The sequence below is a fragment of the Ostrea edulis genome, chromosome 2 (genome assembly GCF_947568905.1).
Source record: "Ostrea edulis chromosome 2, xbOstEdul1.1, whole genome shotgun sequence".
Classification (NCBI taxonomy): Eukaryota; Metazoa; Mollusca; class Bivalvia; order Ostreida; family Ostreidae; genus Ostrea; species Ostrea edulis.
Window position 1 is genome coordinate 82,464,936 of NC_079165.1, and position 14,078 is coordinate 82,479,013.

The following is a 14,078-nucleotide window of genomic DNA, read 5'->3' on the forward strand; positions in this document are numbered from 1 at the left end:
GTAGCTAAAGCATCATATTGACCTCATGTCAATAGTTGTATTTTCCTGTCATTGAATAATTCAAAACAAAGTAGACTGGCTACTAAAGTTTATCAAACGCTCTTTGGTCTACCATTTTTGTGAACACATACAGTGCAATACCTAGTCGAAAGTGATTGGAGACACTAGGTATAGTTTATCATATGAATGAATAAGTTTAAACATCGAAACCAGCATCTAGAGTCTAGAGTTTACCAAACAAAATACATCTCAGAAATCCTTAAATGGGTTCAATTTTACAATAGTTCAATAATTGTTACTCAAAACAGTGATCGACGTCACGCTTTGTTTACCTGGACAGCCATCTTTGTTTACAGCTAGAGTGCATGACCTAGGCAAAAGTGAGCAGAAACACGAATTTTTTATGAACGACCAAACAGCGATAAATCAATCGTGTAACAATATTATGTTTTCCTTCGCATGTTTTTGCCCTTTCCTGTATGTTTTCAAATTGGCATGGATGAAAGGTGAAGATAACGAACATCGATCAATCTCATAACTCCTATAAGCAATACATAGTAGAGAGTTGGGCAAACACGGATCCCTGGATATACCAGAGGTGGGATCAGGTGTTTAGAAGGAGTAAGCATACCCTGTCGACCGGTCACACCTGCCGTGAGATCTATATCTTGATCAGGTAAACGGAGTTATCCGTAGTCAAAATCAGTGTGCCAAGAACGGTCTAACAATCGGTATGAAATACATCAGACAGCATTTGACCCATTGATAGATTGTATTGGCAAACTAGATCGTTATAACGACCATAGGATTTGCAATATGCTGACTTTAAACGAGACTGTTGGAACCCCTGCACCATCACCTTGTTTGTTATTAGCCTGCTTCGATATAAGCAATCTAACTATTAAAGCACACAGATACTTCTCTATCTGATCATTCAAGTCTTTTTCAAATGGTTCCCAATCTATTTTAGTACATGTTGGAAAATCAAATGTTATATTCACCTCGAAGTCACGTGCAGTTGAATATAACGTTCTACCTTTTCTAGTTTGATGGATGAAAGGTGAATGTAATGAACAGTGATCAATCTCATAACTCCTATAAGGAATACAAAATAAAGAGTTGAGCAAACCCCTGGACATACCAGAGGTGGGATCAGGTGTCTAGGAAAAGTAAGCATCCCCTATCGACCGGTCACATCCACCGTGAGCCCCATGTCTTGACCAGGTAAACAGAGTAATCCGTAGTCAAAATCTCAGTTGGGAAAGGGCCTACATAGGCTCTGCCTGTTGCCCAATCCTGTTGAGTTTCTCAATAAAATATGCTTAAAAATAAATCTCAGTCAATCAGAAAGTTTGGAATCATTCCATCATATATTCGTTTCAAATGGAGGTGTTTCATTGAAAATAAGTTTAAAAGTATTGTTTAAACAATAAAATCCTTTCTTTTCTTTGTTGCTTCATTGGCTGAAGGTAGCTAGCATTGAAGAAAAAAATCTTATGAACAAATTTTCTGCATTTTAAAAAAAAAACATAAACCAGATTTAAGTACTGAAATATCATATCGTTGCTTTGAACAGAACAGCCAATACACTCTTTGACCGTGACGACGCTCCATGCGCGGACGGATGGTGCCGAAGAGATCAGATCGAAATACCAGGGTTGTTTACAGCAAACATGAATTTCAATCTCAAAAAGAAATATAAGAGAAAAGATTCAGTAAATGTAAGTATTGCATATTTACATTGTGAAGTGAGTACATGAAAAATCTGTCATGCAAGTATTGTTCACTTCAGATGAGTTGGATATTCAATTCAATTTATTTATTGACATCACCATCAGGGCCGTAAATTACATGGAGGCGGAGGAGGCAGCTGCCTCCTCCAACTTTTGAGTCAAAAAAAATTAAAATTTAAAGTTCATTAGAATTTATGTTGTTTCCAATAACTAAGAACATGATACCTCCCTTAAAAAGCATTCCAAATCTTTCTTTTAGAATGAGTTAGTCAAGTAACATCTTAGAAGGCCCTAGAATCAAGGATTTTGCACGAAACGTGTTCAGTGTGCACAAAATGTGCTCATCGTCTGGGGGCCTGGGCGCCCAGGCCCCCGCCTAATTTCCTTCCTCCTCCAAATTGAAGGTTAATGTACGGCTCTGCACCATGTTGGCATATACAGTCAATATAACAAAACAAATGGCATATAACGAAAAGAAAAGAAGAACAAATATAGCACAATGACTATAGTATATATAAGACATATTCATAGGTTCTTTAAGGTCCATGAATTGTCGATATTAGGCAATAATGAAACAAACAACTTGTGCATCATTTTTTAAATATTTTATTATCAATTATATGTCCATGTGCTAGAAAAGAAAGCAGCACTTGGATCAAATACTTCAAAACGCTAACCATTAAACATTGTATTACAAGTCAGCAATGTGGCCCGCGAGTCTACTGTTCGCCATTGAATGGCATTAGAAATTCACCAGCAATGGTGTTGTTTAATGCAATGGAGATTTGATGTCGATCCGACACAAGGGAGGTAATACAACTATCAAGCGTTCTCGCTAGAAACATTAGAGTCAGATAGGAGGTTTATTATTTCTGACATTATATTTGATATCAGCAAATAATGTACCAAATGGGGGTGTCTCAGAGACGTGTGCTCGATATTCATGAAATACGTGTAACAGGTTCTGATATAACCCCGAGTTTCTTCAAAGAGAATATTCTCTCATCAGATGCGCCCTATTCTCTTTAATTTCTACAGGCTGGTGTTTAGCCATTTCCCATAACCCTATACTACAGGTGGTCTCTCAGTTTCAGGTCTCTCTCATCTATTGATAAAAAGTTGGAACTCCGCTCATCGATTGCTTTCGAATAGACAACGAATGTTTTCTAGGAAGGGGCGTGTCCTATTTGTGCAGGGAGCAGGGCATGTCCTAATTCGCTCTATTTGTCTAATGAACAGGAAGTGTCCCATTTAGCTCCTTAGAAAGCACATTGAATAGCAAACCACACAAACAATAAATGTGTAACTTGCAGTGTAAATATAATTGCAGATTTTGTGCAGATTCACTATTAGGGTTTTTTGTACATCCATTATCATCTTTAACCATCTTATGAAAAACTTCTTGCGTGCCCTACCTTTTTACTTAGATTATGAAGATAGTATTTACAAACATCGTTATCAGTCATTTCTCAACTGGCTGGTAATGCTACCGACACAAACCATGGACTTCTTCGTGTTTTGCTGCTCCATGTTAGTTTACACTCGCAGATAGTTCCCAATCGTCAGCCATAGTTCGCTATCATTTAGAACATTAGTACTAGTGTTACATTCATAAACTAATAAAACTATAGGTATAACTATAATATATACAGTACATGACATTGTGTATGCAAATCAAAATTTACATTTATATCAAAACGTGCACTTGGTTTTACATTTTAAATCGTCGAATATGATTATCTGTGGGTGACTATGCTTCTGTAAACTATAGTTTACATTGTTGAATATGGTTTCATTACTGGTACTTAATTAATATTTAAAGATGAAAGATTCTTATAAAGGATTTGATACGTATACTCACCTTTGACAGCGTTGAATATCTATCATAGATATTTGCAAAATATTTTCTCTCCTTCAATGAAAAACGGTTGGCAGAATAGCTTTGTATACAAATCTCAGGAACTATTTTCATCGTATAACATAATGTAATTTAGTCTTCTTTCTTAAATGTTACTTGTGTGTTTGGTAAGGGCTGGTCTTTAAATACATATTTTTAAACATAGCAAATATAACGCAAGGTTACTTTCGAATAGACACCGAATGTTAATTTTAAGAGAAAACTATATAATGTAGAAAGTTATATTGTTGGTCCATCATTGTTCCTTGGCCGCCTTGGGTCAGCAGGGATTCTTTTCTTTCTTTTTTTAAAACATAAGGTCCAGCTGTGTTTTGTTTTCCATATGTTTTATATGAATAAAATGCATCTGCCAAGTAACATTCAATGACTATAGATATGCTTACATATATTAGGAATGTTCCATAACCTGCTTGTTATGTCCTCAGTGTATCATTTTTTGTAGCACAATGACAGTTTTATATTGCATGAGTTAAGATGAATATTCCTGTCAGAAATTACCATTTGATTGGCTAATTCCTAGCTGCTGAGGAGAGAGAGATTTCACATCAGTGCCAGAACAAAAACGAAACATGGGTACAAAAAGAATTTCTTGACAAATGATCACAATCATTATAAAGAAACTATGTACTTCTTCATTTGATTACAATACCTGGACAAATGACAATTGAAAATCCTGACAAATGATTTTATGACAATTTAATTCCTGGTCTTCTAATGTTATTACAGCAATAGTAAAAATTTAATTCCTGGGAGTAAGTATACTACATGTATTTTCTCTTTACCAGAGTTATTCCCCTTTTATATCCTGTAATAGCTACATCTCTCATCATTCACACGATTAATCACTTGTATTTGTTCAGAAGATGGCATTGTTTAATGATTGACCAATGCAGTTTTTTTGTATTTAGATGCATTGTTTGTTGAAAGGTGAAGATAACGAACATTGATCAATCTCATAACCCCTATAAGAAATACAAAAATAGAGAGCTGGGCAAACAGGACACATCAGAGGTGGGATCAGGTGCCTAGGAGGAGTAAACTTCCCATGTCGACCGGTCACACCTGCCGTGAGCCCTATATCTTAATCAGCTAAACAGAGTAATCCGTAGTCAGTATCAGCGTGCCAAGAACGGCCTAACAATCAGTATGAAACACATCATACAGCATTTGACCCAATGAAGGTTGTATTCGCAAACTAGGTCATTATAACGACCATAGATTTGCGAAATGCTTACTGTAAATAAGCAGTTAAAACCCCAGTAACATCAACTTATTTGTCAGCAGCCCAACTCCATTTAAAAACTGAGATTACACAGAACAAGTTCTTGTGTATCGAATCAGTTGAGAGATATAAACACCATACGCATGTGATAATAGAGAAATGCTACATAAATATGGGAAGTTGGCAATGGAAAAACTGAAATCATAACTGAAATCATCCCAGTTGTCATAACGTTGAGTTGTTAGTTTGCCTTTAGCATATGTGTTCAATAAAATATCTAAGTACGAAGCAGATGTGGAGGGATCTGTGGTGTCTTTTATTTCGAGTTCACTGGGACATATCGAATCGACATATGAATGAAAATTATTACATGTATTCTTTAAGAAATAAGGTATCATTTAAAAATATTTATCGGGATATAAATACGGGTTGGTCACGTGATCAAATTCCATAAAGCCCGAAGGGCTTTATGGAAAATTTGATCATGTACCAACCCGTATTTATATCCCGATAAATATTTTTAAATGATACCTTATTACTTATATTTACATTTTTGGTTGGTAACATTGCTGAATTGTGTTAACAACACGTTTCCATACATTTCAAATTGTTGACGTCCACAACGAAGCGTCATAGATGTTCAAAATGACGACAACACAAAACAAAGTTATATAAAATGAAGAACTGTTTTAATTATTAAGACGCTAGAAAGGAAGTATATCAACATATACTTATACATTAACTCGGGAGTATATAATGGAAACCTCTTCCATATGTCTAATTTTAGGGGGTGGGGGAATTATGATTTAAACGGGGATGCGCAGTGTTACACTTAGAGTTGTGATGCGCTTTGACTTTTGAAAAGTGAAGACGTTGAAAACCGACTTTGAAAGATATTCTGTGGATATTGCGGAGTTAACAGAAGACTGAGATGGAGGAACATGAAGAACAGGGCGGCAGTCGTCAGGTGTAGGCAAATCTTTTATAGACAGGACAGAGGACGCAGCTCAGATGAATCTCCGGAAAGAACTGAACATCGCAGAGAATGTGGAACTGCACGAAGGTAAGGGACGGTTTGGATTTGTTGATAAACTAGACTCGTTGAACTGGCACTATCTCCTAAAATACTTTGAGCGCTCACTGAGCGCTTCTTTTGACTCGATAATTTTTTGTAATAGGTTTTTAACGACGCCTCGCTTCGATGTCCCGACATAAACTTGGAAACCGACATCAAGCACTATGGCTGCTGTGGCACGGAAGCAGTGTGGTGTGTAGGTCTTAATGCACTTTGACGACTTATCGGCCATACATCCTGTGAATGACCTTTTTGCTAAAGCCTAATGCCATCGTCTAGCAGTAAGTACAATTCCGCATCACCGATGACCAGGGTGAAGTTGTAGCAGACGAAATTTTAGACATACATTAGGCCTAGTAGGCTAGTAACTAAAGACATTGTTTACAGAAATGTTTTTATCAATTATTGATGAAAGTTCACTGCTTGGAATACAAATAAAACCGTAAATACATATTGTGATGTTGATTTCATCTATTGAAAGATTTCTGTAGTAAGTGAGAGCGATTGCTAGATGTGTATTGCCTTAGTAAAAGTAGTACCTGTTACCTACTTTTAACAAATGTTCATACGCACAGTCGTGACCTCTGTTGACCCCGTAGTAGATTTATCCAGAAATAAATACGTATTGCTCGTAATAGTGTTATGTAGGAGAAAACAGTTGCAAATGTAAATATTAATAGATAAAACGTCGTCGATACATGTATAACTAAATGTCGAGTTGAAGGCCAAAGCAAGAGATTTTTTCTTCTCAATTAGAAACTTTTTAATAAACTATGCCTCCTAAGAATATAAAAACAGATCAGCTAACAAAGGAGAACAATTCGTGCCCATGAAATTCCTAGACTGTTGGAAAACCTGATCACCAAAGACTACAAAGATATTGTCAATGAGGAACTCCAGCATATTTTGAATTTCAACTTCAGAGTACTCGTAGAATTTGAGTGGTGTTTAACAAAGTAATGATCACTAGATATATGAATATTTCGTTTTCCATTTTTGTTGAAGAAGCAGCTGTTAATGATATCAAAGTCTAGTCTTTAAGTTCTCTTTCGGAATGGTCGTGTAAAGTGTTGAAAAGTCATACGTTTTGGTGTTGATTTGAGAAAAGTTTTACGATTTCAAATTTACTAAAGTTCTTTAGGATTTTTTAGAATCCACTTTTAATTTACACCACTTCTGGCATACGTTGTGGAACAGTACGTTTGAAGTTTCTCCTCCACAGCTGTTAATATTTTCGTGAGAAGCAAAGATAGGGGCTTTGAAGAACATGTACTGGATTCAGCAATGTATCTTTGTTTGTAAGGGATTTCTGAAGTTTAGGAATCCAGTACAGGTTCGGTAACTCATATTCATCCATCCCATCGACTGGGATATCCAATGTGTCTAAAACTGATGTGAAGAATATAAACATTTGATCTGTAAAGAACGTGTTTTATGAGGTTTGCGTGATGAGGATTACTAGTGCTGTGGAGACCAGTCTGATAGAATACATGTACATTTGGATGAATTATCAAGAAACGTAACATTACAACTTTGAATGAAAGAATCAACAATGCTTTGTTCTGTAATGTCCTAAACCCAACAGAATACATTACAATCTCAATTATTACTATCATTTCTTGTCTACTCCAATATTAATTAAATGAGCATTTCATTGTTCAAAACTGGTCTTCAACATGCAGTTAACTGTGAAAAGATTACACCAAAATTGTCTATACGCATGTGTGTGGGACACACACACATACACACACTGGTATGGGTCAGAATTAGCCTTGATAAAAAAGACACAGAATTTACTTACAAAGGCAATCAAACAATTAATAATATCTATTTACAATTAATAATTCAAAATTGTAACAATAGCAAAATACCAACTTACGGTAGTTGAACAATAAATATCAAAATCCGTGCCGAACTGAATCTACACACACACAATAGTTCATTCCAAAATTTTAGTTCCCAGTATAATAAAATACAAATGCCTATTGCTTGTCTAATCAGAGCTTTTTTCATAGAAATTCACAGTGTATTTATGATACGAAAGTATTTCCTAGTACAATCTTGAAAAACAATGATGGAACCATTACGTCATTTTTCTACTAAAGAAGTAAATATCGGACTCTAGAACAATCTAGGTCACAAGTGTCAATTGAGTGCAAGTAGTACACAGCAAGAAGTAAACATCGAGCTCTAGAACATTCTAGATCACAGGTGTCAATTGAGTGATAATAGTGTACAACATCCCCTTAAAAAGTTTGAATGGCAATGAAAACTTAAATTCTCTAATAAACATATGCATATGTACATCAATCAAAGCAATAAAACAAAACATACTCAAGACACTCTAGATAAGGCATTTGCTATTTGTCTTTACCTTTGATATGTTTGATATTAATATCATACTCTTGCAATAATAAACTTCATCTTGTGAGTCTTTGATTCTTGTTTGACATTTTATGCAAAAAAAGAGGTGAGAGGGTTGTTATCGATAAAAACAAGAATTGGATGCACAGTAACATTCAAATAAACATCAAAATGTTATAAAGCTAACAACAAAGCAAGACACTCTTTTTCAATAGTTGAATAATTCTGTTGACATTTTGTGAATTTCTTTAAAAAACAAGAATCAACTCTATCTGCATTGTAACTATGTTCTTGAAACAAAGCAGCACCGATTCCTACATTATTAGCATCTACAGTAAGCGTAAATTGCTTAGAAAAATCTGGAGCTGAAAGAACTGGACTACTCATGCGAACAGATTAAATTTTACAAAATGATTCGTCGCAGTCCTTTGTCCAATCAAATTTAACCCTCTTTTGCAATAAGTTGGTCAGTGGACCAACTGTTGAAGAAAAATTTGGACAAATTTTCTGTAAAAGCCTGTCATGCCCAAAAAGTTCATTAACTCCTTCTTGTTTGTAGGAATAGGAAACTTTGCAATAGCCTCCAGTTTAGTCATAATAGGTGTAACATAACCCTGACATACTTTGTGCCCTAAATACTCTACAGTAGCATGACAAAAGTCACTCTGTGCAAACTTCACCGTTAAGTTTACTATTGCCAGAATGTCAGAGAATGCACGCATGATTTGGAGATGTTCCTCACATGTATCGCTGTAGAATATAGCATCATCAATGCAGGCTTCACATCCTTGAAGGTCATGAAGAAGGGAATGAATCGTCCTCTGAAAAGTTGCTGGAGCATTTTTCATACCAAACGGCATCATTTTGTATTGAAAGACACCATCGGAAGTCACAAAATCAGATATTTCTTTGGTCCTTTCAGATCGCTGGCACTTACCAGTAACCTTTCAACAGGTCAAAACTGACAAATTTCGCATTTCCGATTTTGTCTATACAGTCATCAATTCTAGGAATCGGATAAGAGTCTGTTTTCGTGACAGAATTCAGTTTTCTTAAGTCAGTACATAATCGGTAAATATCATCAGGTTTCGGTACGAGAATGCAAGGTGAGCTCCAGTCACTTTTACTTGGTTCGATAATGTCATTGTCCACCATGCAATGCACTTCTTTCTTAAGTACTGTAATTCTAATGAATTTTAAAGATAGGGATGCTGCTTGATGGAGAAAGTGTCACCAACTATAACATCATGACAAGTGGCATTGGTCTTTTATGAAACATCTGAGAAGATTGAAGGATAATTAGCCATAAGACGTTGAACTTGTTTTCTCTGGTGAATTTTTAAATGTTCAAGTTAGGTATCCAGATTGACAATAATTCCAGAGTTCTTTAAACGGACATTCTGGTTGAAGTCATTTTCACTAGTTTCTACACTGAGTTCATTCTCAGTGCAATTTTGTAATGTCTTAACATTGGCTAAAGTGGAAATTGATTTTACAGAATTTCGGCCACATCTATCAAAATACTCTTTCAACATGTTAATGTGACAAACTCGTTTTCTTTACGCCGGCCAGGTGTCTTAACTACACAGTTCAAATCGCTAAGCTTGCTTTAAATTTCATAAGGACCATAATACCTTGCCTGCAAAGGATGACCAGGAACAGACAAAATACAAGAACATTATCACTTGGTTAAAAACTCTGTTCCTAGCATCTTTGTCATACCAAACTTTCATTTTAGCTTGAGAACTCATGACGTTTTCTTGTGCCAATTTACAAGCACTATGTGGCCTCTCTTTGAAATTAGATACAAAGTCTAAAAGATTAAGAGCACTAGTTTCAGTAAGCCATTTTTCTTTCAGCAATTTCAAAGGACCTCTAACTGCATGTCCAAAAAGTATTTCAAAGGGACTGAACCCCTTCACCCCAGTTTCTTTATCATATGCCTTCATAGTTTTAAGGGTATGATGGAAACGTTCAAGTGCCCCCTGAGACTCGGGATGATAAGCAGTAGATTTATATTGTCTAACACCTAACTCATGCCTGACCTGTTGAAACAACCATGACATTAAATTTGAACCTTGGTCTGACTGAATAGCCTTAGGAACTCCTACAAAACTGAAAAACTTGGAAAGGGCCTTGACTATAGTCTTTCCCTTAATATTCTTAAGAGGTATAGCTTCAGAGAATCGAGTGGACGTACACATGATAGTAAGTAAATACTGATTCCCTGACATAGCTTTTGGCAAAGGTCCTACACAAACTATTAACAACCGACTGAATGGTTCTTCGAATGCTTTCCCGTGGGGATTCGGGTTAGAATAGATCCTCGGTACCCCCTTGATTGTCGTAAGAGGGGACTAAATGGGGCGGTCCTTCGGATGAGACAGCAAAAACCGAGGTCCCGTGTCACAGCAGGTGTGGCACGATAAAGATCCCTCCCTGATCAATGGCGATATGCGCCGAACATAGGCCTAAATTTTGCAGCCCTTCACCGGCAGTGGTGACGTATCCATATGAGTAAAATATTCTCGAGAGGGACGTTAAACAATATTCAATCAATCAATCTTCGAATGCTGGAATGGGTTGGAGAGGGGCAGATGGAATTTTCTGATTAGGTTTACCTACCACCTGGCAAACATGACAAGACTTGCAAAATACAGAAACATTCTTAATTCAGGCCAATAGAAATGACTCAAAATTCCGTGACAAGTCTTGTTTACTCCTAAATGACCTGCCATGAGTGCATCGTGAGCTAAACTCATGATGTCCCGACGAAACATAACTTGGACCACTATCTGGTAAACAGCCCGCCATACTTCATCCGGTGGTACATCAGGTAGTCGCCATTTTCACATAAGGATCCCGTCGTTAGTATAGAAGCACTCTCCAACCTAGGCGGCCTCTTCCGGTGGCAGTGCCCTCTTGCTCAGTTGGATAATATCAGGGTCGTTATTTTGCTCGGACAGTAGCTGCTCTCTACTGAGGGTGCCACTGGTCTAACTGTATATTGGGATCATCATCATCACTGGCTTTCAGTGGAGACTTACTGTTATATGGCTGTCTGTTTTCATTTGAACTACCATCAAGGTCAAACAAGAAAGTATCACTGAGGTCAATTTTATGAGATGAACCAGCCGTGTTGAGGGGTTGAACATGGTCAGCCTCAACTTCTTTTCTTCTGGTCATCGATCTAGTAACAGCACAAACTGGATATAAGTCGTCGTCTTCATCATCGGACGCGACATTAGAAGGGATTTTCTCACAAATTATGGGATCTGGTACAACTCTGCCACCAGCTAAATCGTTGTCTAGCAACAAGGAAACGCATTGAACAGGAAAGAGTAGGTAGAACACCCACGGTTACTGGTCCATTAATTAAATCTGATTTCAGATAAATTCTAAGTAAGGGAACATCAATGACGCCTAGCTCAACACCCTGTAATAAAACTGACCCACCAGTAGAAGTCTGCTCAGACATAGGCAATTTTAAGATCTGAACAAGTTTAACTTTACTAGAGCCACTGTGTGAAACAAATCTCTGAGACAAAAAGGGCTTATAATCCTCCATAGAATTAACAGAACTGAACATCAGGAGTGTCAGAACAAAACGAAACAAAGGCTCTCCTATCATTTCTAAATGTTGTACAGGCATGTCGTTGTGGTTTGTCAAGGTCATTTTTTCTCTTAAGCTTAAAGCATTCACCACTCAAATGACCTTTTTTTCTTACTATAAGTACAAGTAGGAAGCGATCCTACGCATGGGGAACCTTCAGCATGTAATGTTAAAGTATCAACTTGTAATGTTAAAATATCAGCATGTAATGTTAAAGTATCAACATGTAATGTTAAAGTATTAGTATGTAATGTTAAAGTATTAGATCTAGTATGTAATGTTAAAGTATCATCATGTAATGTTTAAGTATCATCATGTAATGTTAAAGTATCAGCATGTAATGTTAAAATATCACCATGTAATGTTAAAGTATCATCATGTAATGTTAAAGTATCAGCATGTAATGTTAAAATATCACCATGTAATGTTAAAGTATCATCATGTAATGTTAAAGTATCAGCATGTAATGTTAAAGTATCAGCATGTAATGTTTAAGTATCAGCATGTTATGTTAAAGTATTAGTATGTAATGCTAAAGTATCAACATGTAATGTTAAAGTATCAGCATATAATGTTAAAGTATCAGCATATAATGTTAAAGTATCAGCATATAATGTTAAAGTATCAGCATGTAATGTTAAAATATCAGCATGTAATGTTAAAGTATCAGCATATAATGTTAAAGTATCAACATGTAATGTTAAAGTATCAGCATGTAATGTTAAAATATCAGCATATAATGTTAAAGTATCAGCATATAATGTTAAAGTATCAACATGTAATGTTTAAAACATCGTCATAACATGAATATCATCCACATAAGGCAGTTGTGGCGTTCCATATTTGTAATATTGCAAAACGTTATTAAGTTACAGTGTACAAACTTTATATTCTAGAGATTGTATATATAACTTTATATTCTAGAGATTGTATATATAACTTTATATTCTAGAGATTGTATATATAACTTTATATTCTAGAAATTGTATATATAACTTTATATTCTAGAGATTGTATATATAACTTTATATTCTAGAGATTGTATATATAACTTTTGAAAGTTTACTGGAGTGTTTACTATCGATATCACATGATCAACCTTATACAAAATATATAATGTATCTGTACATGTATAGCAGAGAAAACGACGGACGATGCTCAATGAATAGATTTGATATTCAGTGTCAAATAAGTGTTTTCAGTACTATTTTTTATAAGTGTTTTCTTTACTTTGGCGTTATTTAATTCGCTCATCCGACCAATTGAAATGTCTATCTAGCAGAAGATTAAAAAAAAACCTTATATCGTCTAACGTTAATTAAAACTGCCAATACATCCGTTCAATTCATCGTAACTTATACTAAATGACAGGGGATGATGAGGCAGACAGAGTTGTCTTTCTTTCTTTGGCAGTTATCGAGCACTGTGGGAAAATCTCCTATAAACTAGATCATCTTAATATAAATTTGTTTTAATGAGTACTAGTATCATGGTTTTTTTTTAGATCACTAAGTGTGTGTCATGGTACTTATATATATGTAGACATGTAATGCAATAAAAGGGCAAATCATTTTGAATTGATTATTTTTTTCTCCTCATTCAACCAATCTGGGACAGCTAAGGAGCACACGAAAAAGAAGTCCGAAGTGACAGTCCACAGAGATAAAACAACGAAACGATGAGAAGGCAGTCATGGAATTTACATAACACCAACATATAAATGCATTTGCAAATATGTATTAGTAGACCTATAGGTAGTTATGTATATACCATATCTAACCGACATTTGAGTTTTTATCTTATTCATGTAGCAATATATACCATTATCACGTGCCTATGGTGTTTATGTCTTCTCGGCTGATTCAATAAGCATGAGCATGTTCTGCGTATGATAAATTTTAAATCGAGGTAGGCTACTGACAAATAAGTTGATGTTACAGGCGTTTTAACAGGCTCATTTAAAGTCAGCACTTCGCAAATACTATGGTCGTTATAACAATATAATTTACAAATACAACCTGCCATTGGATCAAATGTCTGTCGTGTTTCATACCAATACGCCAGTTTCGAGATACGAACTCTTCTGTATAGGAGGTGCATTTAGTGGAACTTTTAATGCCTAAGTGGGACAGAGTGGATATACAACCAACGAG

The 14,078-nt window shown here is 35.7% G+C and overlaps 1 long non-coding RNA gene across 1 annotated transcript; it reads left to right on the forward strand.

Annotated features, from left to right (window-relative positions):
• Nucleotides 1-5,321: 5,321 nt before the first annotated feature.
• On the forward strand, nt 5,322-6,401 carry LOC130051918 (uncharacterized). The gene is made up of 2 exons (XR_008800185.1): nt 5,322-5,936; nt 6,052-6,401. It is a non-coding gene; the product is annotated as an uncharacterized LOC130051918 (long non-coding RNA).
• The last annotated feature ends 7,677 nt before the right edge of the window (nt 6,402-14,078 follow it).